The sequence below is a fragment of the Haemorhous mexicanus genome, chromosome 16 (assembly GCF_027477595.1).
Source record: "Haemorhous mexicanus isolate bHaeMex1 chromosome 16, bHaeMex1.pri, whole genome shotgun sequence".
In the NCBI taxonomy this organism is placed as follows: Eukaryota; Metazoa; Chordata; class Aves; order Passeriformes; family Fringillidae; genus Haemorhous; species Haemorhous mexicanus.
This window is the reverse complement of record NC_082356.1, coordinates 15,366,607-15,389,572: the sequence shown is the minus strand read 5'-3', so window position 1 is coordinate 15,389,572 and position 22,966 is coordinate 15,366,607. Positions and strand designations below refer to the sequence as shown.

At 53.2% G+C, this 22,966-nt stretch overlaps 1 pseudogene; it reads left to right on the top strand.

The window, feature by feature from the left end:
• The window catches only part of LOC132335009 (zinc finger protein OZF-like), a 150,578-nt pseudogene extending 128,555 nt beyond the window's left edge, over window positions 1-22,023 (top strand).
• The last annotated feature ends 943 nt before the right edge of the window (window positions 22,024-22,966 follow it).

Here is a 22,966-nt window from a genome sequence, read left to right as displayed (position 1 = left end):
TCAGCCCCTCTCGGCTCTCCAACTGTGCTTACTTTGCTGGACAGGACGGGAGCCGGGACCAAGCCACGCGACTCGTCCCAGCTAGGCGGAACTTCATCTCAGCAACCGTGGACACTGCTGCCCCTCACACCACCTCGGACACAGGCACTGGCTTCAGCCTGCGGGGAGCTGGCCCGTCACCTCGCTCCCATAGTACGGACAGACGAGTCCAAAGGCGCCCACGCCTCCAAGAGGACGGATGGAACTCGACCGGGAAAGGTGCACTGCCACTAGCCGCCTCCTACCATGACGTCGCCTGAGGCGGCCGCCAACAGCGACCCCTTGGTGAACTTCCGCGGCCGGCCACGACAACAGGTCTACCCGGTACCTGCCAGAAAAAAAAAAAACCTGCCGGAGCAAGGCAGACCTGTTGCCACTTCATCCAGCCCTCACTCTCGCCTCCCAGGATGAGGGGTGGCCGGTAGCCCCTTGACAGCCCTCTCTCTCGCCTCCCAGGGTTGTGCATCACTTTCAGCACTTCTCTCCGCTCTCAGGATCGTGCATCGTGCCTTCAAACCCCCTTCACTCTCACCTCTCCAAGGATCACCATGAGCCCTTCTCTCTCGCCTCTCGGGATGGTACATGACATTTAAGCCCTTCTCTCTTGGCTGCCAGGATCACTTTCACCCTTTTAGCCTCACAGCATCATCCAGGCACCCTTCTCTCCCTTCTCAGGAGCCTCTCTTAGTCCCTCTCTCTCGGCCTTTCAAGTCCTTTCTCAGCCCCTCTCGGCTCTCCAACTGTGCTTACTTTGCTGGACAGGACGGGAGCCGGGACCAAGCCACGCGACTCGTCCCAGCTAGGCGGAACTTCATCTCGGCAACCGTGGACACTGCTGCCCCTCACCACCTCGGACACAGGCACTGGCTTCAGCCTGCGGGGAGCTGGCCCGTCACCTCGCTCCCATAGTACGGACAGACGAGTCCAAAGGCGCCCACGCCTCCAAGAGGACGAATGGAACTCGACCGGGAAAGGTGCACTGCCACTAGCCGCCTCCTACCATGACGTCGCCTGAGGCGGCCGCCAACAGCGACCCCTTGGTGAGCTTCCGCGGCCGGCCGCGACAACAGGTCTACCCGGCGCCTGCCGAAATCGGACTAAGTCCCGCCGGAGCAAGGTAGACCTGTTGTCCCCGGTCGGCCCCTCAAAACGCGGAACGCGGCGACCCCCAGCGGCTCAGCGTAAGGGTAGACCTGGTGTCCGCCCGGAGCCGGGGTAGACCTGGTGTCCGCCCGGAGCCGGGGTAGACCTGGTGTCCGCCGGGGACACGGGGTAGACCTGGTGTCCGCCCGGAGAGCAGGGTAGACCTGGTGTCCGCTCGGAGAGCGGGGTAGACCTGGTGTCTGCCGCGGGGCCTGGGGTAGACCTGGTGTCCGCCCGGGCACTCGGGGTAGACCTGGTGTCTGCCGCAACAACCGGGGTAGACCTGGTGTCCACTCGGAATCGGGGTAGACCTGGTGTCCGCCCGGAGAGCAGGGTAGACCTGGTGTCCGCTCGGAGAGCGGGGTAGACCTGGTGTCTGCCGCGGCGGCTGGGGTAGACCTGGTGTCCGCCCGGGCAGTCGGGGTAGACCTGGTGTCCGCCGTGGCAGCCGGGGTAGACCTGGTGTCCACTCGGAACTGGGGTAGACCTGGTGTCTGCCGCAACAACCGGGGTAGACCTGGTGTCCACTCGGAACCGGGGTAGACCTGGTGTCTGTTGCGACAGCCGGGGTAGACCTGGTGTCCGCCGGGGAGACGGGGTAGACCTGGTGTCCGCCCGTTCAGTCGGGGTAGACCTGGTGTCCGCCCAGGGAGCCGGGGTAGACCTGGTGTCTGCCGCAACAGACGGGGTAGACCTGGTGTCCACTCGGAACCGGGGTAGACCTGGTGTCCGCCCGGAGCCGGGGTAGACCTGATGTCCGCCCGGAGCCGGGGTAGACCTGGTGTCCGCCCGGAGAGTAGGGTAGACCTGGTGTCCGCTCGGAGAGCGGGGTAGACCTGGTGTCTGCCCTGGCTGTCGGGGTAGACCTGGTGTCTGCCGCAACAGCCGGGGTAGACCTGGTGTCCACTCGGAACCGGGGTAGACCTGGTGTCTGTCGCGACAGACGGGGTAGACCTGGTGTCCGCCCGGGGAGACGGGGTAGACCTGGTGTCCGCCCGTTCAGTCGGGGTAGACCTGGTGTCTGCCTCGACTGCCGGGGTAGACCTGGTATCTGCCGCAACAGCCGGGGTAGACCTGCTGTCCACTCGGAACCGGGGTAGACCTGGTGTCCGCCCGGAGCCGGGGTAGACCTGGTGTCCGCCCGGAGCCGGGGTAGACCTGGTGTCCGCCGGGGACACGGGGTAGACCTGGTGTCCGCCGTGGCAGCCGGGGTAGACCTGTTGTCCGCCTGGGGAGACGGGGTAGACCTGATGTCCACTCCAAACCAGGGTAGACCTGGTGTCTGCCCGGAGCCGGGGTAGACCTGGTGTCCACCGGGGACACGGGGTAGACCTGGTGTCCGCCGCAGGGACCAGGGTAGACCTGGTGTCCGCTCGGGGGACGGGGTAGACCTGGTGTCCGCCCGTTCAGTCGGGGTAGACCTGGTGTCTGCCTCGACTGCCGGGGTAGACCTGGTGTCTGCCGCAACAGCCGGGGTAGACCTGATGTCCACTCGGAACCGGGGTAGACCTTGTGTCTGCCCGGAGCCGGGGTAGACCTGGTGTCCGCCGGGGACACGGGGTAGACCTGGTGTCTGCCGCGGCTGCCGGGGTAGACCTGGTGTCCGCCCAGGCTGTCGGGGTAGACCTGGTGTCTGCTGCGACAGCCGGGGTAGACCTGGTGTCCACTCGGAGCCGGGGTAGACCTGGTGTCTGCCGCGGCGGCCGGGGTAGACCTGGTGTCCACCCTCGCAGCCAGGGTAGACCTGGTGTCCGCCTGGGCAGTCGGGGTAGACCTGGTGTCCGCCCAGGGAGACGGGGTAGACCTCTTGTCTGCCGGGGAGCCGGGGTAGACCTGTTGTCCGCCGCAGCAGCCAGGGTAGACCTGTTGTCTTTCCGGAACCGGAGTAGACCTTTACATTCCTGGTGGGACCCTGGGGTGCTGGTGACTTGGGGAGCGTCAGTACACTGCAAAACGTCTCTGATCAAAGTTAACCCTTATTTCTCTCTTAGTAGGGAATAGCCATTTTTTGTAAGTTGTTTACAAGCAGTCTTCCCTCTCTACCAGGACACAGCTGTCTTAGAGAACATCAGGGGAGAGGAAACAACGACCAGAACAAATTAAATTTGAGTGTCTTTTAACCTGAATGTAAAAACATGAGGATGTGTTAAGTCTAAACCTCTTGCTCTCTTTACATTTCTCCTGAGCTCATGGTAAGGACAGCAGGTGCTGGACTCAGCTGCTCACACAAAAATCTTTTGTGAAAGCAGAGCTAACCCGGGATGTCCATCCAAGGACCCCCAGAATGGCACAGCTCAGCTCCACAGGAGAGCTGCCTCACCCATGGGTTTGTGCTCATTGCAATTTGGGATGTTTTTTAGGTTATTGAGCCAGGTTATTTCTACTTTCAGGGGCTTCACTGTCCTGTAGGAATTTTGGAGTGCAGCCTTGAGGCCTGATGTGTGTGAGAGATGGTCCAAAATTTCCTTCATTTGCCGCATGATCTTTACAAGGACCGTAAAGACCCCTGACAGGAGCTCTGGCCTGACTGACTGAGATGGATATTTTCTGGCTGTTATGCCAGTTGAGGGTTTGCAGGTGTGCTTGCTGTGCTTTCACAGAACACTGCTTCAAACAGGTTCTGATTAATGGTGACTTGTACTGAGACGCCTGCACCTGCCTTACAAGTTCTGACAAGCGGTGGCTTGTCCCTGCACGTGTGAACCTGCCTCACAGACCAAAGGGCCTCAACACAATGGGCCATGAATCTTCCCCACCTTTTGGCCAGATGCCACTCGCTTTGGATTGAGACTAGATCAACTGTAACTTTTGAGACAACTTTGGTGAACCCCCACGGACAACAGCGAATCTATGTGACTGGACCATCAGGATATTGTCTTGGTGATAGTTATATTTCCCTTTCCTCTCTTTTTCTTTCTTTCCTTTCTTTTTATTTTCTAATCCCTCTCCTACATTTGCTGTTGGCCCTCAATAAAGGTGCATTTGTTGTGATTGAACTAACAGTCCCCCGCTTTTTTTTTTGCACTTTTGGGATCTGGAAATGAACCATCACGACCTTGATTGCCCTGGCGGATTGTGACAATGAATCACTCGGCAAAGACTCAGCAGTGGGAATGCACACAGGGCCACAGGGCTGAGTTCGGTTGCTGCCTCTCTGACCCAAGCCCCACGGTGCAGGTGCCGATGTGATGTCCCAGGACAGCTGCCACGCTGCAGGGGATAGTGGGATTTGAGGGATAGGACCCACAAATAGACTGGAGATGGGAATGGAGAAGGTCTTTACTCCCCATGTGTGAACCCCTGGAAAGGAAGTTCTTCCCCTTCAGGACATGAGGCATTTCCCCACCCTGACAACAGAAACACTCACGATGGTAATTCATGTGCCACCCTTCCAGTTGATATCCAAGCTCCTCTACATGAATCCCATTGCTGAATAGGAGAGAGAACAGATTTTATTTCAGTGCTCAATTGTCCCAAAGTCTCCTGTCACCTGAAGCATCTTCTGCAAGCACAGGGTGCAGATGCACAGCCTGAAAGCCCAACAAGGGCAGGAGAGCTACTTCATGCCCTTGACCATGCTGAGGGAGAGCACAGGAACACTCAGGTGTAGATACCAGCATAAAAGCAACACTGACTGAGTGGGGAACTCTGCCCTCAGTGCTCCCCTGAATCTGAGTGTCACAGCTAAGTCGTGGCACTGGGACACGCATAGGAAACACTCCCAGCCCCCCAGACCCCAACTGAGGCAGGGCACCCTGCCCTGCCCTGTGACATGTCCCCAGGCCGTTGAGATGCTGGGGATCAGGGCGCACTTCAGCACAGCCTTTGACACCAGGCACACTCCTCCCAGTCCCATGAGAGCTTCCTGCTCCTCTCCTGCCCCAGCACCACAGAAAGAGGAGAGTGGTGCTGCCAGATCTAATGCACAGCCACAGCTGAGCAGGGCATTCATTTATTGATCTTCACAGTTCACAGAAGGTGGACCAGGGGGTCCTCACAGTGGATCGGTCTGTGCAGTACCTGGGGCAGCTGCAGACTCTCCCTGTCATTTTCTCCTCCCAGGCTGTGCATCCAACTCCTAAACAGGAACATCCGCTGATAGTGAGTGATTCCCTCTCTGCACAGCCAGTGCCCATCAGCTTTGGGCCAAGGCTGCCCAGCTGCCAATACCATGACACTGAGAGGTTCAACAGACAGAATCTGTCTTGAGTCTAAGGGCCTATTCTGCTCAAAACTCCCACTCTCCATAATGTCCCTTTCCCCACAACAGCTTCTGTTTCTTCAGTTACCAATCCTCCATGCTTCCAGAAGTCTCACAAAAATATCATGATAGAGTTGGTGGTCATCTCTCTCTCCTGGCTGCAACCACCTCCTTGTTCCTGAGAGAAAGGTGGGTGATTTCTAGATATTGAGTCTGAAGTTGCACTCTGATTCAGAGCTGTGCCTGTCTAACTCATGCTGCTTTAGGATGGCCAGATGCTTACCCCATTTCACAGGAGGTTGAGTCTCTCAGCTTTTCTTTTCTCACCTGAGGGAGGGCAAAGCTGAGAAGATAATAAAGACTTTACCAAAGAGGCGACTGCCCTTCAACAGGAAAGTGGGGAGGAGGAGATCAACTGCATCCCTGTGCCAGGCACACATTGGCTTCCATCCTCTGGGCGCAAGAACTGAGGCTCTCAGCTGGCTTGAAGGGAGCCAGCGCAGCTCCTCCACGCTCTGGCGGCACACAGCTGCTGACAGCTCTTGGGAAAGGGCATTTACAATTCTTTATGCTACGCCTGAAGAATCCCTCTGCCAGTGAGGCAAGGAGATTCAACCCATCATCTTCACAGCAGAACCCAGAGCAGAGAAAGGCAGAGCTGTGCAGGAGCTCTGCCTCCCACCTTTACCTTTCTTTTCTGTCCTGGGTTGGCTACATGATGCTTGTATCCCCAATCATCTGTTCTGCTTATGCTTGATGGTAAGTTTTGCAACTTTAAGACTTATTCCGAGAGCGAACAGGGGAGAGAAGGAACACAGAGTTTGTTCTCAGGAACTGCACTTACTTGCCTACATCCTGTTCCTGAACTGTGTTATCTGTGGATGGACAGATAGCGGTACAGAGCACTCCTTTGGGTTTAGTTAGTTTTTAGCTAGCTGAGGCAGAGAAGTTCCCTGGACAGTGAGTTTTCTTTTTTCTTTGGATCTCTTTAAACCTGCCCTTGACCGAACATCCAGAAGAGCATCAGCAGCTCACACCTCTGACCCACCGGGCCAGGCCTGTGCAGCAGTATTTCCAGTACCGAACGGACTGATAAGAGACTGAGTGAGCCAAGCTACAGTCCACAGATGGGACATTCTGAGTTTGTCATCTCTTTTAGAGCAGCAAGAAGTTTGACTCTTTAATATTGTTCAATTTTTTTCCTGCTGGAAAATGCTTTGCCTGTGAAATAAACCACTTTTTCCACTTCTCTCCAGGGAAGTATTTTTCATGAACCAGTTGGGAGAGGGGATGCTTGAATTTACTTATAAAGGAACATCTTCAGAGCTTCTCTCCCAAATTTGCCCTGAAGCAGGACAACAAGAAACAGTCCCGACTTTCCAAGCCTGTCACAGAGGTGCTCCAGCCCTTAGAGTGTCTTGGCAGCCTGCTCTGGAACTGCTCCATCAGGTCCAAGATGTTGCTGGGCTAAAGACCCCATTGAAAATTGTTTCTGCAAATGTAGTGGTCGATAGGAGAGGGGAAACTCATCCTTCCTGAATGCCGGCACAACTGCAAGGACAGTTTCCCTGGCCCACAAGACGTCTCTGATGGATCCACAGGGTCCCTGTGGAAAGAGAGAAGCAGTAGCCTTCACTAGGGCCCCAGAATGACAGATAAGAATCACAGCCTTCAACAGCTCTCAGGAACCACTTCTCGGTGGGTTTTCCTTCGTGGAAGGCCAAGATGTCTGAATATCTTCCTGGTGCCTCAGGCCCTGGTTAAACAGGGCTGATCAGAGATGCTGGCAGGTGACCAACACCCCTCCTCCTGACTTGGCAGCTCTGTTTGCCCAATTAGCCCTCAGTGCCTGCCTGGGGACAAACACCTGCTCCCCTGTATCCCTCAGGATGGGCACATCCTGCTCAGGGATTTGCTTCAGCGCCAGGGCACTGCAGAGATCCTGTGTGGGGACAAGGGCCTTGAGAAACTGCAGCCTATTGCAGCCAGCGACAGGGCTGGAGTTTGAGCCTTGTTGAGGATGGATTCCTTAGCACCCTGCGTGTGTGGCAGCTGTGCAGAGCAGGACATGGGTGCTCTGCGTGGGCACGGTGGCTCTGGTTGGGACAGGGAGAGCTTCAGGTCAGCATATGTTCCCATCTAGAATCTGCTCAGGGGCTAGAGTTGGGTTGGGGCCTGCAGGGAAGGGGAAATGGAGTGGTCTAGCTGTGGGAACAAGCACACCTGAGGCATTCCTCCAGCCTCAGCCCTGTCTTCAGGTGATCCACATTGCCCAGTGCTCCCCAGTGTCTGCAGTGACTGCAGATCCCAATCACCTGCCTGCCCTTGACTCAAAATCCTTCCACAATAGTTTTCTCCTTGAGCTGGGTCTTATGAGCTCTCAGAGAACTTATCTGTACCAGAGATAGTCCAGATACCCCAAATGGCATAAAATCATCAGGATGGTTTCTGAGGTTGTATTGGAAACAGAAAAAGTTTTACTAAAAGGCAAAATAAGAAAGCTCTTGCAGAGAAAAAACCACATTGCGCTAAACAGTGTAAAATGTAACAATTAGCAATAGGTTATGAAGATACTAGCGAGCTTTGTGGAAGTCGCTGACTGGATAAGAAATTTACAAAAGACATTGTAACTAGAATTATAGTGGTTTTCTAAAGCAAGGCTTGTAATGGGATAACTATGGATGTAACAACCTTATAGTCTCACCCTTCCATAAGACTGATTTTGCCGTAAACCACCTTTTAAATGCCTCATTGCTTGACCCTGTCTTTCTTTACCCCGAATACGGGGCTATGCAATTTTCTTGGAGAACTACATGGTCACCTACAGTACCTGGTCATGGTAGGGTAGAGCCACTGCAGCATCCTGGCAAAGCGTGAGTGGTTCTACTTCAGATCTACCTGAGGCAGTGCTACTACCTACTCGCCTACCAGGTCCGCTGGCTCCAGCAGGACTTAGGCGAATTTTGGGGTGGGCTCAGTAGATCAGTTTTTCTGGCCATCCTGAGAGCTCACCAGGGGCTTGGTCATGTTCCCTGACTACAGTTCCAATAGTGAAGGAGCTCCTGGTGCTGGCTCCGCCTCAGGGAAGCCTCACAGGAGAACTGGCACAGAGCATTGCACTGGCAGAGGCGCAAAGAAATGTCTCGGCCATGAGCAGCACAATGTTGAGAAACCCACTGGCACAGGAGTTCTCCAACAGATTTAAGGCAGATTTGGGTTGCATTCCTGTTCTCCTGGGAAATACTATGCCAAGGGCTCCAAGGTGTCTTCTCCATGGGGCTCACAGGTAACATCAAGATGCTGTGGGGAAGCTGAGCCTTTCTTGCGGGCAGACTCAGTCCAGCAGGAGCCCCGGGCAAAGGGAGGAATGTCCCACAGATGGGATATTGTGCTCAGCACCAGTCCTGCAGCCCAGCAGGGCCTGCAGCCTGACTTGGGTTAATGAAGCAGAAAGGCCAAGCCCTGAATGCAGAGCTTGGGAAGGGGGATCCAGTTCCTTCCCTGTAGCTCAGGGCTCTTTCTGGGGACAGCAGCATGTGGGCTGTTCTACTAAACAAGTAAAAATATAAGAAATGTTTGTTCATTGTGGCTTTGTAGAGAGAGCTTTGAAAATCAAAGCTTTGAACTACTTTCTTTTTGACAAGGAGGCACCCGGTTTGAAGCTCGGCCAGAGCCGAAGGTTCCTAGACCAAGGTGCTCTGGATGCCTTCCAGCCCCACCAGGGCCTATAGCATTGCTCACCCCAGGCTGTCCCACATGGCCCCAATCCCACGAGGGCTATTGTGAGAGTCTGTCCGAAATACCCCTCATCTGCCTCACAACTGTCATTGAGAGACCGCTCAGAAGACCCCTTTGTCCCATTCCTAGCCACAGTGGAAAGTTACACGCCAAGCCGGGGGTTTCATGACCTGAAAGCGTTGCTAAGTCGTTGTTTCCACAGGTGCAGTCCCCTGCACGCTACACCGAGCTCAATGAGACGAAGGAGGCACTGTGCCCTCTTTACAACAATGGCCTTAGATGCTGTCCACCTTTTGGCCTGGCTGGACTTTTCCTGAGCTTTTGGGTGGTCTCCCACAAAAGACCCCTCTCGTTCATCTACAACTACCGTGACAGACAAGCTGAGATGACAGAAGCCTCTCGACCAGAGAAGACCCCGAGAAATCCCCATGTGAGAAAAGCCTCCCTCACACTTTCCAAGGACTGGGACTGGAGCCCCCAGCCCGGGGCAGGTGCACGGGGGGAGGCGAGCTGACCAAAGCAAGATGGATGACTGCCGGTGCCGGCACTGGACCACAAAGAAAATGGCCTTCGTTCATTGCAAAGTGGACTATGTGTACCCCTTTTCCAAATACCATTCTTTCTACCAGAAGATACAATAGATTCGGTTTCGAAATAACCCCCTTCCCCCTCATCAAGAACAGTATAATTAGGGTCCTGAAAGGACTGCCTTTTGAGATCTCCCCGGATGTAAACTGGTGAACCTCATCGGCTGGACACCGAAGGACCTCCGCCATTCTCACGTTTTGGTAGCTATAACCCCCTTTTCCTTTCCCTTCCTTATTTTCCTTATTTTTCCCTTTTTCCCCTAATTCCTCCTCAACGCATTTTGCTGTGGTTGCTTCAAAAGACTCCATTGTGTTGATTAATCTGCAAACCCCTTGTACCGTGTTGGTTTTTTGCGCCCTGAAACCAATCTAAAGAACCTCTACGAAGCTCGTCCACAGGGACGGCTCGTAACAGCTATTTGGCCACTCCTTCCCAGTAAGACCTTCCTAGGCCTCTAGGACAGACAGTCTGTTGGATTCTGCCACCCCTCTAGAAATATGGCTGGATTCTGCATATTTAGAAGGGGGATTTCTGAGCACAGTGCATCGGTGTCCACCAGAGACACGTCTTTGAGGCTGCTGTGAGGCTGCTGTGCCAGGCCGCTGATCCCACCTGTGCCAGGAGCCCTGAGTGTCCCTTTTGGATGCTGGCATAGACACAGGACCTCTCTCTTGCTGCTCAGGAAATGGATTTGTAGGGTTTGTTCCTGCCAAGCAGAATTGCCTAGAGCAGGGTGACAAGTCTGAGCAGCCCTTCTGCTCAGGCCCACAGACACTGGAGCAGGAGTTCTACCGCAGAAATTCTTTGCGGCCTTTGGATTCCTTCCAGGTTCTGTACCCGAGCTTTCTCACCTACAGGGAGGTTCTCCATCCAACCTCCTCATGTCCAAACACCAGTGCTGCAGACAGAACCACGGGGTGACACTTGTGCACCAGTATTTTTCCAAGGAGCAGGAAAAGGCTGACTGCCTGTGACTGGAACACTGTCAGATTGTTAGTCTCGTGAAGTTCCATTTGGCTAGCTCTGGACCCGGCTTCAACAACAAGAACAATAGGGAAAGACGGGAGATGCTCTTCCTTCTTGGGACCAAACATCCCACAGCTTTATTGCAGAGCCACCCCAGGGGAAAGAGAGCTTGGGAGAGAGCCGTCCAGGAGAAGAAAGAGGCCGAGTGCCTCAGAGCAGGAGATTTTAAAGCCGGGGGAAGGGGGTGCCGAGGAAAGGGACCACAGCCAATGGAATACAGCTGATGGGAGGGATGAAGGGAAGAACTATCGTGGGGGGAAACTATCACCACAGGACTTGGGGGGGGGGGGTATGTATGGAACAAACCGTGTGATACAAACAAACCATTCAGTGCGATATAATAAACTACCCAGTGCAAAATAATAACTAAATAGACTACTTAATGCAATACAACAGGACAGTGGATGGAAACAAGAGGGAAAATGCACCCTTCCTGAAGCGTGTCCAGTTTATTCTCCCGGGGCTGTTGGTACTTCATCTATTACCATCCAAGTCCATGCCCCTGACTGGCATTGATCTCCAAGGAAGCCTGGACCTCTCCTCAGCCAAACTTCCCCAATTAGGACACTGCAGAGTCTCCCACAATTCCTTTTCAAGATGATGTCACCACATCAATGACATCACAGCACTCTTCCATCTAATCAAGAATCCCCCACAGAGACACTCTGGTCTCTCATCAATGGGCACAAAGCAGCAACATTCCAAAGGAAAATCCTCGCCTGCGGGCTTTGCAGCTCCTTGGGCAAGCTCCAGAGCAAACAGTCAAGGCAGTGGCCTGAAATATTTTCCCAACTGGGTCACCACAGATCTTAGATGGATCCACAGTATCCCTGTGGAAAGAGAGAAGCAGGACCGTTTCACTAATTTCACTTATGTCAAACAGTAATTGCAGCCACGGATATGTCTTGGGAACCACTTCTCCAAAGCTTTTTCCTTTTTGGAACCTGGGACAAGCATCTGGATGCTCCTGGGAAAAAATCCCAGGGACACTGGGATTCCCTGCAGCTCAGGCAAGGCTCCCACAGGCTTCAGAGCAAAAATCTTTGATCCCCCCACTGTGGTTCTCCTGAAAATATGAGGGTCAGTTCCTGAAAAGGGCCACAGAAAGATTTTATGCCTGGGCAAAAGTTAGAAGAGTAGGATGTGGTGAATAGTTTAAAATCCACAAGTTTCAAAGTCCTTGACTTTCAGAGGCTACAACGAGAAAGATTGAAGCTTTCATGGTCCATTTTCCTCTGTCTTCCCACTGTTCATTTGGCACATTCCAACTCCAGAGAAGATTATAGGAAGCAGACCTGTAGGAAGAGTTGAAGGCTCATTCCCAGAGAGAGGAAGAAAGGAAAAGAATTCCAATTGTTTTCTTAATCATTATGACTACAAGAAGCTCTTCACTCATTATCAACTACCCAAGGGTGAGGCACATTCCTCATTTTCAATTCCAAATTGCACTACTTTGGAAATTGTCCCTGGTTTAGAATGAAATCACAGGCCAATAATTGACCAAGTTTGGTGCCCAAATCAGAAATCAAGAAACGTCTCCCAAGATGTGTTTCCCGGCAGTAAAGAGGGCAGTTTAATTGATTTTGTCCCAAGTTCATCCTGACTTAATGACTGCAGATGAGCTGGAAGGGTCCTGACAGCACAAAAGCAGCCACAATGAGCAGGATCAAGCCCCCAGGTCAACATTAAATGCACTGGATCCATGCCTTCCGCAGCCTGGCAGCAATTCCTGCCTCTGCCCCCAGCTCTGGGTTAGCCTGGCGGGCATCGCTCTGGTGTGTGCGGGGCTGGCTCCTGCGGGACACAGTGCTTGGAGCCGCTCTGTGTCTCACAGCTTTGGCATCTCATGCGCCGCTTCACAGCTGCAGGGCCTGTGCCACCATGATTCCATGGCTGTAGTTCCTGTGCCACCACTGTTCCACGGCTGTAGTTCCTGTGCCACCTCTCTTCCGCCTTTTCCATGGTCACTCCACTGCTGCTCAAAAGCTGTGCTGTGCTGTTTCAGCACAGCTCCTCTGCTCCTTCACCACTGCACTGCCCCACTGCTGCTCCAACACTGCTCATCTACCACTGTCCCACTGCTCCTTCTCTGCTCCTCCCCTGCTCCCTTGTTGTTCCACGGCTGCTGCTTCTGTTCTAGTGCTGCTGTCACAGCTGCAGCGTCACAGAGAGGGGAATGTTCGGGCAGCAACCTCTCTGGTGTCACAGAGATTGGGACAATGGGGCTGCCACAGATGTGGTGTCACATAGAGGGGAATGTTGGGGTGGCTGCTGCTGTAATGTTGTAGAAGGGAACACTGGGGTTGTCACCACTAAGATGTCACAGAGAGGGGAATGTTGTGGCTGCCACTGTGGCGTCACACACATGGGAACACTGGGGCTTCCGCTGCTGTGTTCTCATACAGAGGAGAATGCGGGGCCGCCAATGCTGTGATGTCATAAAAATGAAAATATTGGGTGGGGCTGCCTCTACCGTGGAGTCATAGAGAGGGGAATGTTGTGGCTGACTCTGCTCTGGTTTCACAGACAGGGGAACGCTGGCATTCCCACTGGTGTGGTGTCCCAGACATGGGAATGCTGACACTGCTACTGCTCTGGTGTGAGGAACGTTGGGCCAGCCATTACTGTGCTGTCATAAAGAGTGGTATTTTGGGGCTGCCACCCTTCTGTCACAGAGAGGAGAAAATTGGAATTGCAACTGTTGTGGTCTCACAGAGAGAGGGACATGGTACTGCCACTGGTGTGGTCACAGAGTGGGGAACAATGTGGCTGCCATCCCAGTGCTATCACAGATATGGGAATACTGCCAAATCTCTCCTGGTGCTGTGCCCACTCCAGTGCTGCTCCTCTGTGACACTGCAGTGCCTCCTGGGGACGTTGTCAGACTGCAGTGTCTCCTGGGGACATTGTGACACTGTGAACACTCATGGGACTATAGGGGCCCTGTGACACTCCAGGGTCTGGTAGAATCCAGAGACCCTTTTGCAACCATGGGCCCCCATGGAACCAAGAGGAGACTGTGAAACTCGGGGGCTTCATGGAATCATCCATTGTGATACCTCAGGGCCTCATGGTTCCCAGGAATCCTTGTGACACTACAGGCCTAAATGAAACCAAGGGGACATTGTGACACTGTGGAGTTCATGGAACTGAGGGGATGCTATGCGACACTGGTGCCTAAAGATGCTCAGGAGTGGTTGTGACACTGGCTTGTGGAACCAAAGGGACACGGTGACACTGTGGGGTCTCATGGAATCCAGATGCCCTTGTGATGCAGTGAGGACAGTTGGAACCAACAATCCATTAGGATATGTCAGGGCCTTGTGATGTCCAGGGATCCTTGGTACATTGTGGGGCCTCATGGAACCAAATGGACCCTGGGACAATGTGTGATCTCAGGGAACCGAGGCCTCCTTGCTCCCAGTCTCTTCTGACATTTGTGTCCATCAAGGGACCAAAGGGACCCTGGGACACTGTGTGATCTCAGAGACACTGTGAGGCCTCCTGGCTCTCAGTCTCTTCTGACACTTGTGTCCATCAACAGGGAGGCAAAACTGGGAAGCCTGAGCCTGTTGATGCAGAATATTCCCATCTCCATGGGAGGATGTTCCTGCCAGCTGGGGTGCTTTGTGTTCTCTCTGCTCTCTGGGGGAATTGCATCCTACATGAGACACCGACCACTCTGGTAGCTGACACCAGAGTGCCTCCTGTGGGGTGGGAGCAGAGGCATCTTTCACTCCAACATATTGCTCAGAGCCCATCCAAACAGGAAAGTTTCCAAGAAAGAGGCATCTGCCTTTCTGGGTTTCTGGAAAACCCGTGGCAATGTTTCACCACCCTCATTATCAAAAATTTCTTCCTTGTCTCCAGTCTGAACTTATCCTCTTCTGTTTTCAAACCATTTCTCATTCTCTGATTGGGAGAGGCCCTACTAAAACATTTCTCCCTACATTTCCTGTGAGGTGCCTTGAAGTCCTGCAAGGTCACAGTGGAGTCTCTCCATAGTCTTTTCGGCTCTAGGCTGAACCGCCCTGAATCTCCCAGTCTGTCTCTGTCAAAGAGGTGCTCCAAAACTTGGAGCATCTCATCCTCCTCTGGAACTGCTCCACAAAGTTTGAGTCTTTGCTGTGCTAAGGACCCCAATGTAAATTGTTTATGCAAAATATCAGTCAATTGAAGAAGGGACATACCTCATTCCTGAAGTACTAGTAGCAGCTGTACGGACAGTTTCTGCACAGTTCATACACAGCCCTGAGGGAGGCAGAGACTTTCCCATGGGGTCCCTGAAGCTGCAAGGCCAATCTGACCACACTGTGAGCCTCTGTGCATTTCCATCCTGTTTTCCCCATGCTCTTGGCGTGTGCTCAGTGGCTGTCCAATGCCACCCCCCTGACTGGCACTGATCTCCAAGAAATCCTAGAGAGGATTGGATGAACCATGGGTGACAAGGCCCAGTGAACACGGGGATCATGTTTTGGGCTCTGTGTTTTAGGACTGGAAGTGGTGGTGACACCTCTGTCGTGTTCCAGAGCAGCAGCATGAGGAGATGATCATGCCTGGAGTATGCCCCTGATCCCCTAGGAGTCCTGGGCCACTTCCCCTGAATAATCAACCAACCCATTCAGCAAAGCTACACTCTGTGCCTCTGAGTGTTTTCCAAACAAAATTCCCCCAGATCTCCAAGAAGTTTCCCTCAGAGGTGTTGTCTTGTCCCTGTTTCCATCTGAACTGCCTGTCATTTTGGCACTGTCACCTCCACACATCTCTGGCCCTTCTGGCACCACCCAGGTTTGCACCTGAGCTCCTGCCTCCTGCTCCCCCCCACCAGAAGCACTGTGGCAGGTCAGACCAGGCACTGTCAGGTTGATGCTGGATAACGAGCATATGGCAGAGGCAGGGAGAATCCCCCATTCTGTAGGGCCGTGGGGTGCAAGGGGGCCAGTTGTGTCCCTTCCCAGCCTCATGACAACAAACTATTCTAGTTAGCTCATATAAAAACCAACCAAAAGCATCTGCAATGAAGTAACTCTGAGGATCAGTTTCCAAATAGGGCCACAGGAGGTTCTTCTGCCCTGAAAAAAGTTAGAAAATTATGATTTACTTCAATAGTTTAAAAACCAGAAATTCCAAAATTCTGGAATTTCAGATGGTACAAGAACAAAAATGGTAGTTTTAATGGTCCTTTATCCTCTTTCTTTCCACTGCTCATTTGACACATCCCAGCTCCAGAGGAGCAGATTATGGCAAGAAAAACTGCAGGGAGAGCTGGAGGTCCATTCCAGAGGGAGGAAGAAAGACAGAAATAAGGAAAATGTTTCAATTGTTTTCTTGATCCTGAGGGCCACAAACAGCTTTCCATTCAGTGTTCAATATGCCAGTGCTGAGGTGTTTTCCTCATTTTCCAAGCCAAATTGCAGTACTTTGGAAATTGTGCCTTGATTAAAACAAAACCACAGGAAAATAAGTGACCGGCTTTGGTTCCTAAGTCAGAAATCATTGAACTTCTACCAGGATGTGTTTCCCTTCAGAGATGGCAGTTTGATTCCTTTTGTCCCAAGCTGCTCCTGAGTTCATGACTTCAGATGTACTGAAACCACCAAATGTGGCTGCAGTGACAAGGATCAAACCCCCGAGTCCCCATTAATCGTGCTGGATCCATGCTTTCCATAGACTGGCCACGCTGAGCACAGGCAGCTTCATCTTCCTCTCTCACTGAGCAGCCCTGGCTGACTCTGCACCAGGGCAGGAACACCTTTATCCCTGTCCCCAGGCCATTAGTCCCCATGCCAAAGCCTGGCTTGGCACAGACCCCAGCCCTGGCCACAAGCCCAGCCCTGGCACAGAGTCCATCCTATGTGCAGCACAGAATCAGCCCCCTTGCCCAGCATGCCTCCAGCTTCCTTCATGGGGCATTTGGCCCTGGAAGAGTCTGGGTACCTGTGCTGCTGAAGGTGTTGGGCAGGGAGCTGAAGGCAGCTGGATCCCTACTCCAACACAATCCATCTTCCACCAGCCCCCAGAGCACTGGGGGATTGTGATCACCTGAAGAAAAGCCTGAACCTTGGGGAGTTACTCAGCTGTGACACTTCCCACATGTACACCACCCCATTTCTCAGCACTGCAGGCCCCAAAACGGTCCAGTCTCCAGTGATGCCTTAAGTTCAGCTTTTCTATTTTTCAGATCCTGTACTGCATTAGTGTTCAAATCTGAGCACTTATTGGTTTGACCACAGCATCTCAAAAAACTCACTTCCTCTCAAACCACGACAATAACTCTGAAATACATAGAGAGTGTTACTAAGCTCTCTTCACAAAACAATCCTTCCAGGCCTAAGAACCAAAAGCACCGTCTGCCTCAGGCCCTGAAAGGTATAACTACACAGGAATTGGGACAGGGAAGGCAAACTCGGGGAATATGACTTCATCACCTGAAGTTGTCATTGGAGACTTAACCCCTGATATGCGAATAGACCAAACTTGCATTTGTCTGAAAAACTCGTGACCTCTGTCCATCTTGAGTGTAGCCTCGGGAAGGCTTTTGACTGCCCAAAGTGTATCTATTGAAGGCCTTTAATAAATACCTACTTTATTCTCTTAACTTTTTCTAACTTCTGTTCTAGGTAGCCACTCCAAGGCATCATGAGGCTCACAGCATATTCCAGACGGAAATATGCCCTTCCCTCACCCTCTCCCACCTTCAGTGACTGTACCCTCCCAGAGCACCTGGGTCCCACTCTGCACAGCTGCTCTACATGGGATTTGAGAGGGACCCCATCTCCAACCAGGTTCTTACTCCAGCACTGTCCCTCACTGGGACTTGCCTACAGATCCCCAAGGCTCTTGTCCCCACACAGTATCTCTGCAATGCCCTGGAAAGGCCTTGGGAACGGTCAGTGGGAGGGCATTTGGGGACCCTGGATAGGACACAGAGGAGAAAGGAGGGAGAAAGTTTCTGAAGAGACCAAAAGGGTGGGATGAGAGGCTGCAAAGGGCAGGATGTGGGGACAGAGTTTTGCTGGTGCTTCACCTTGGCCTGTGCTCGGGGGCACCACAGGATGGAGAAGAGCAGGGCCACACTGAGCACAGCCACCTTCATCTTCCTCTGGTATTGAGCAGCACTGGCGGAGGCTGCACCAGGAAAGGAGCACCTTTATCCTTTCCTGAACTCCTCCCTGCCCCCTCCCTGACAGCCCTTAGGCCAAAGACTGGCTTTCATAGTCCCCAGCCCTGGCACAGAGTCCACCTGTGCCACGCATCCAGCCCCCTTACTCAGCATCCCTCCAGCTTCCTGCATGGGGCAGCTGCCCCTGGAAGGGCCCAGGCACCTGGGGGGGTAAAGGGGGGAAAGCAAGTAGCTGAAGGCAGCTGGATCGCCAGTGGAGACAACCCCCCATTTCAACACAATCCACCTTCCAATAGCCCCCCAGAGCTAGATCCCCTGTGTCCTGATGCCCTTCCTCTCCCAGAGGTTTCACTCTGGGAGACCTCAGAGCTGACCCCAGCCCAAACATGTGGGAGAACATGGGGAACAAGGCAGATGTCATCAGGTGAGTAATTGGCACCTCCAGCAACTGGAGACACTGGGGAACTGAGGGCAATGTTGATCACCTGCAGACAAGGCCGAGGGCTAGGGACTTGCTCAGGCATGACAATTCCCACATCCAGACAACCCTGTATCCATTTCCTGGCAGATCCCAAATCTCCCCAATCTCCAGGCCCAGAGGCGAGTCCAGAGGGGAATATGCCCTACCCTGCCCCTCATCCTGTGACACTCGTAGCCACTGTACCCTCCCAGAGCACCTGAGTCAATTGCCTGTCTCTGGGCCCAGGCAGGCACAGGCCCTGAGCAGGATGTGCCCATCCTGAGGAACATGGAGAAGCTGGCACCAGTCCCCATGCCGCCACTTGGAGCTAACTGGGGTTGCAGAGATGCCCTGTGAGGAGGAGGGATCTTGGTCCCCTGCCAGCATCTCTGATAAGCCCTGTTTACCCAGGGCCTGAGGCACCAGGAGGACATTCAGACATCTTGGGCTTTCTGGGATTGCCTGATGGAGGGTGGTGTGTCCATGGGAGAGTTGGAAGCAGATGGATCCCTGATGGGGACAACCCACACTCCAACACAATCCATCCTCCAACAGCCCCCAGAGACAGATACCCCCATCTCCTGCTGCCTTTTCTGTCCCAGAGCTGTGGGACAGCTCAGAGCTGATCCCATTCCAAAACCCATCAGATGTGAGCAGACTTGCCCCTATTCCTGCTCTGGCACTTTGAGGAAACAGCAGTGGGCACTGACCCCTCTTCCTGGGGCATCAGGACCCCAGACTCAGGGAAAGCAGGAATGTGGCAGGACTTTGAGTCAAGGACAGGCAGGTGATTGGGATCTGCAGTCACTGCAGACACTGGGGAGCACTGGGCAATGTGGATCACCTGAAGACAGGGCTGAGGCTGGAGGAATGCCTCAGGTGTGCTTGTTCCCACAGCCAGACCACTCCATTTCCCCTTCCCTGCAGGCCCCAACCCAACTCTAGCCCCTGAGCAGATTCTAGATGGGAATATATGCTGACCTGAAGCTCTCCCTGTCCCAACCAGAGCCACCGTGCCCATGCAGAGCACCCGTGTCCTGCTCTGCACAGCTGCCACACACGCAGGGTGCTAAGGAATCCATCCTCAACAAGACTCAAACTCCAGCCCTGTCGCTGGCTGCAATAGGCTGCAGTTTCTCAAGGCCCTTGTCCCCACACAGCATCTCTGCAATGCCCTGCTGTGGTGTTCACACATACTCTTTGAACTGAGAGAGACATAATTCTCTCTCTCAGGATTTTTCCTGGGGAAGGCAGTGAGAAAGCTCAGAGAGGAAAGAGAAAGCTATTCTTCTCTCAATTTGCTGCTCCTGTTATTTGGCATATGTGGAATGTCTTATGGAGATGATTTACCAAAAGGCCTTGTTAAATTGGACTCTGGTGATGGTTCTTTTGATTGATTAACCAATTAGGTCAAAGCTGTGTCCTGAGTATCAGAAAGAATCATGTGTTTTTCTTTGGTAGTATAGTTTAGCATTAGTGTAATAGAGTATGTAGTGTAATATAGTAGAGATTAATAAAGCAATTGTTCAGACTTCTGAAATCATTAGAGTCATTGCACATTATTCCCCTGGCTGTGGGTCACCTTGAAGCTATTCCCTGGCCCTGAACCAAGGCCAGCGCTGGTCCTGAGCAGGATGTGCCCATCCTGAGGGATACAGGGGAGCAGGTGTTTGTCCCCAGGCAGGCACTGAGGGCTAATTGGGCAAACAGAGCTGCCAAGTCAGGAGGAGGGGTGTTGGTCACCTGCCAGCATCTCTGATCAGCCCTGTTTAACCAGGGCCTGAGGCACCAGGAAGATATTCAGACATCTTGGCCTTCCACGAAGGAAAACCCACCGAGAAGTGGTTCCTGAGAGCTGTTGAAGGCTGTGATTCTTGTCTGTCATTCTGGGGCCTTAGTGAAGGCTACTGCTTCTCTCTTTCCACAGGGACCCTGTGGATCCATCAGAGACGTCTTGTGGGCCAGGGAAACTGTCCTTGCAGTTGTGCCGGCATTCAGGAAGGATGAATCGACCACTAGATTTGCAGAAACATATTTTAACGGGGTCTTCAGCACAGCAACATCTTGGACCCGAAGGAGCAGTTCCAGAGCAGGCTGCCAAAACACTCCAAGGGCTGGAGCACCTCTGTGACAGATACAGGCTTGGGAAGTCGGGGCTGTTCAGTGTTGTCCTGCTTTAGGGCCGATTTGGGAGAGAACCGCCAAAGGCTGACCAGAGTCAGCCTTTTCCACTGGATTCCCAGAGGAAGACCAGGCCCAACAGCACCACCACTGGATCTTCAGAGGAAAACTCCACCCTTCTACAGGATCCCTGCTTAAACAGAACCACATCTGTCACTGCAGGAGAACTGCAGCCACTGTTTATTGGGACTACTACCGCCACCGTGACCCACAGGGTGTCAGGTCGTATTCTGAATCTGTCAGTGTTTTTTCTTTCTACTATTGCATTTATATTTTAATTTTCCTGCTAAATAACTGTTATTCCTATTCCCATATCTTTGCCTTAGAGCCCCATAATTTCAAAATTATAATAATTCGGAGGGAGGGTGTTTACATTTTCCATTTCTTGGGAGGCTTCTGCTTTCCTTAGCAGACACCTGTCTTTTCAAACTGAGAGAATGCCCCAGGACACCCAGGTAGTTGTGGAGGAAGTTACTGCCCCTTTCCCCCTCTCTCCTGCTCCGTCTCCCAGACCAGCATGGCCCCCAGCTGCAGGACAACCCCTCTGCCAATGCCTTCCTGCTGGAGAATCATTCAAGGGAATCTTCTTCCCCTTCCCTGTGGCACAGAGGCAAATCCTATCCTCTCGTTTTCCTTTCTTCTTCAGGCAAGGAGCTGAGGATGGAGACCAGGGAGGACAAATCCACACAGCAGAGCCTCGTGGAAGAGGCCGCTTTGAGTGGCTCCACAGTGCAAGAATCCAATGGGGCGGAAACGCCCATGAGATCATGATGAGGGGCTCCAAACCCAGCCCAGGGTGCTCTAAGGAGGAAAGATCCACCCTGTGCCAGGAAGGTGGCTAGAGCTTCAGCCAGGTCTCAGAGCTGGTGGTGCATGAGCACCTTCATGATGGGGAGAAGCCCTACAAGTGCTTGGAGTGTGGGAAGAGCTTCAGGCAGAGCAGCATCCTGATCGGTCACCAGATGATCCACACTGGGGAATGGCCCTATGAGTGTGGGGAATGTGGGAAGGGCTTCAGCTGCAGCTCTGAGCTCTCACCCACCAATGCATCCACAGCAGGGAGAGGCCCTACGAGTGTTCTCAGTGTCAAAAGAGGTTTCACACCACCTCCACTCTCCTCAGGTACTAGCGGATTCACACAGAGGAGGGGCCCTTCCGCTGCCCTGACTGCTGGAAGGGCTTTAGGGCAAACTCCACCCTTGTCACCCACTGGTGCATCCACACTGGGGAGAGGCCCTATGAGTGTCCCCAGTGTGGGAAGAGCTTCACCCAGAGCTCTCACTTGACCGAACACCAACGGAGGCAGTGGTAAGGGAAGCCCTGCAAATGCCCCGACTGCAGGAAAAGCTTTGTACACTGCTCCAGCTTCATTCCCCGTTGGAGGATGCACATTGAGCAGAACCGTGGTGATCCATGTTCCCTGTCATCCATGCTGGCAAGACACCTGTCCTTTTTCCTGTCCCTAGCAATGATTTGATGTGGGATCAAAGAATATGAGGGTCTGGCCATGGCTGTGTCATTACATTCACTTCCACCCCAGGTGATTCCCCAGAGGCAGGAAAGGGACTCTCTCCCCTGAGGAGAAGTGTGTCCTTTCCAGGCAGGAGGAAATACATGGCTGGGAAGAGACAGTCGTTGCTGTTGTAATTTTCCTTGTAAATAGTATTACTATCCATTCTCTGTTCACTATTGTTGCTGTACCTGTTCGTTCCATATCTGGTTGCTGTTCCCATTAAATTGTTCGTATTCCAGGCCAAGATCTTTGTCTTTTGTGCTTTCCCTGGGAGGCTGGAGGGCAGGGAGAAGCAGCTCATGTTTAGCAGGGAGCAGGAAATTGGGGAATCCCATTCCTAAATCCTGCCCCATGGAGACTGAGCACCCCAGCTGGTCCCAGCCCTGGTTGCCATGGCAACAGCATTGGGAGTAAGTCCCTTGCCGGGGCTGTGGGAACCTCTTCCCTCTGGTGCCCAGGGACAGGACTGGAGGGAACGGCTGCAGCTGAGTTGGGGCAGCCTTAGGTTGGATCTCAGGAAAAGGTTTTTCCCCAGAGGCTTCTCAGGCCCTGCCCAGGCTCCCCAGGGAAGGGGCCCAGCTTCAGGGCTCTCTGAGCTCCAGCAGCGTTTGGACAGCGCTGCCAGGCCCAGGCTGGGATTGTTGGGGTGTCCTGTGCAGGGCCAGCAGTTGGGCTCGAGGATCCTGATGGGTCCCTCCCAACTCAGCCAATTCAGTGGATCTGGGATCCCATGAGCCTGGGGATGGGACTGAAAATTGTTGCCTTGGCAACAGACTCTGGCTCCAGGCCTGAGCTAGTGTCGATGGCAACCGGCCCTGGCATGGTGTCTCCATGGAGCTGCCAGGGGACTGACCATAGAAACAGGGAGGCTGGTGATGCTTGCTATGGAAACTGGCCATAGCAACAGGGGGCTGGTGATGTTTTGGTGTTTAGGATCAGATTTGTTACAGGCAC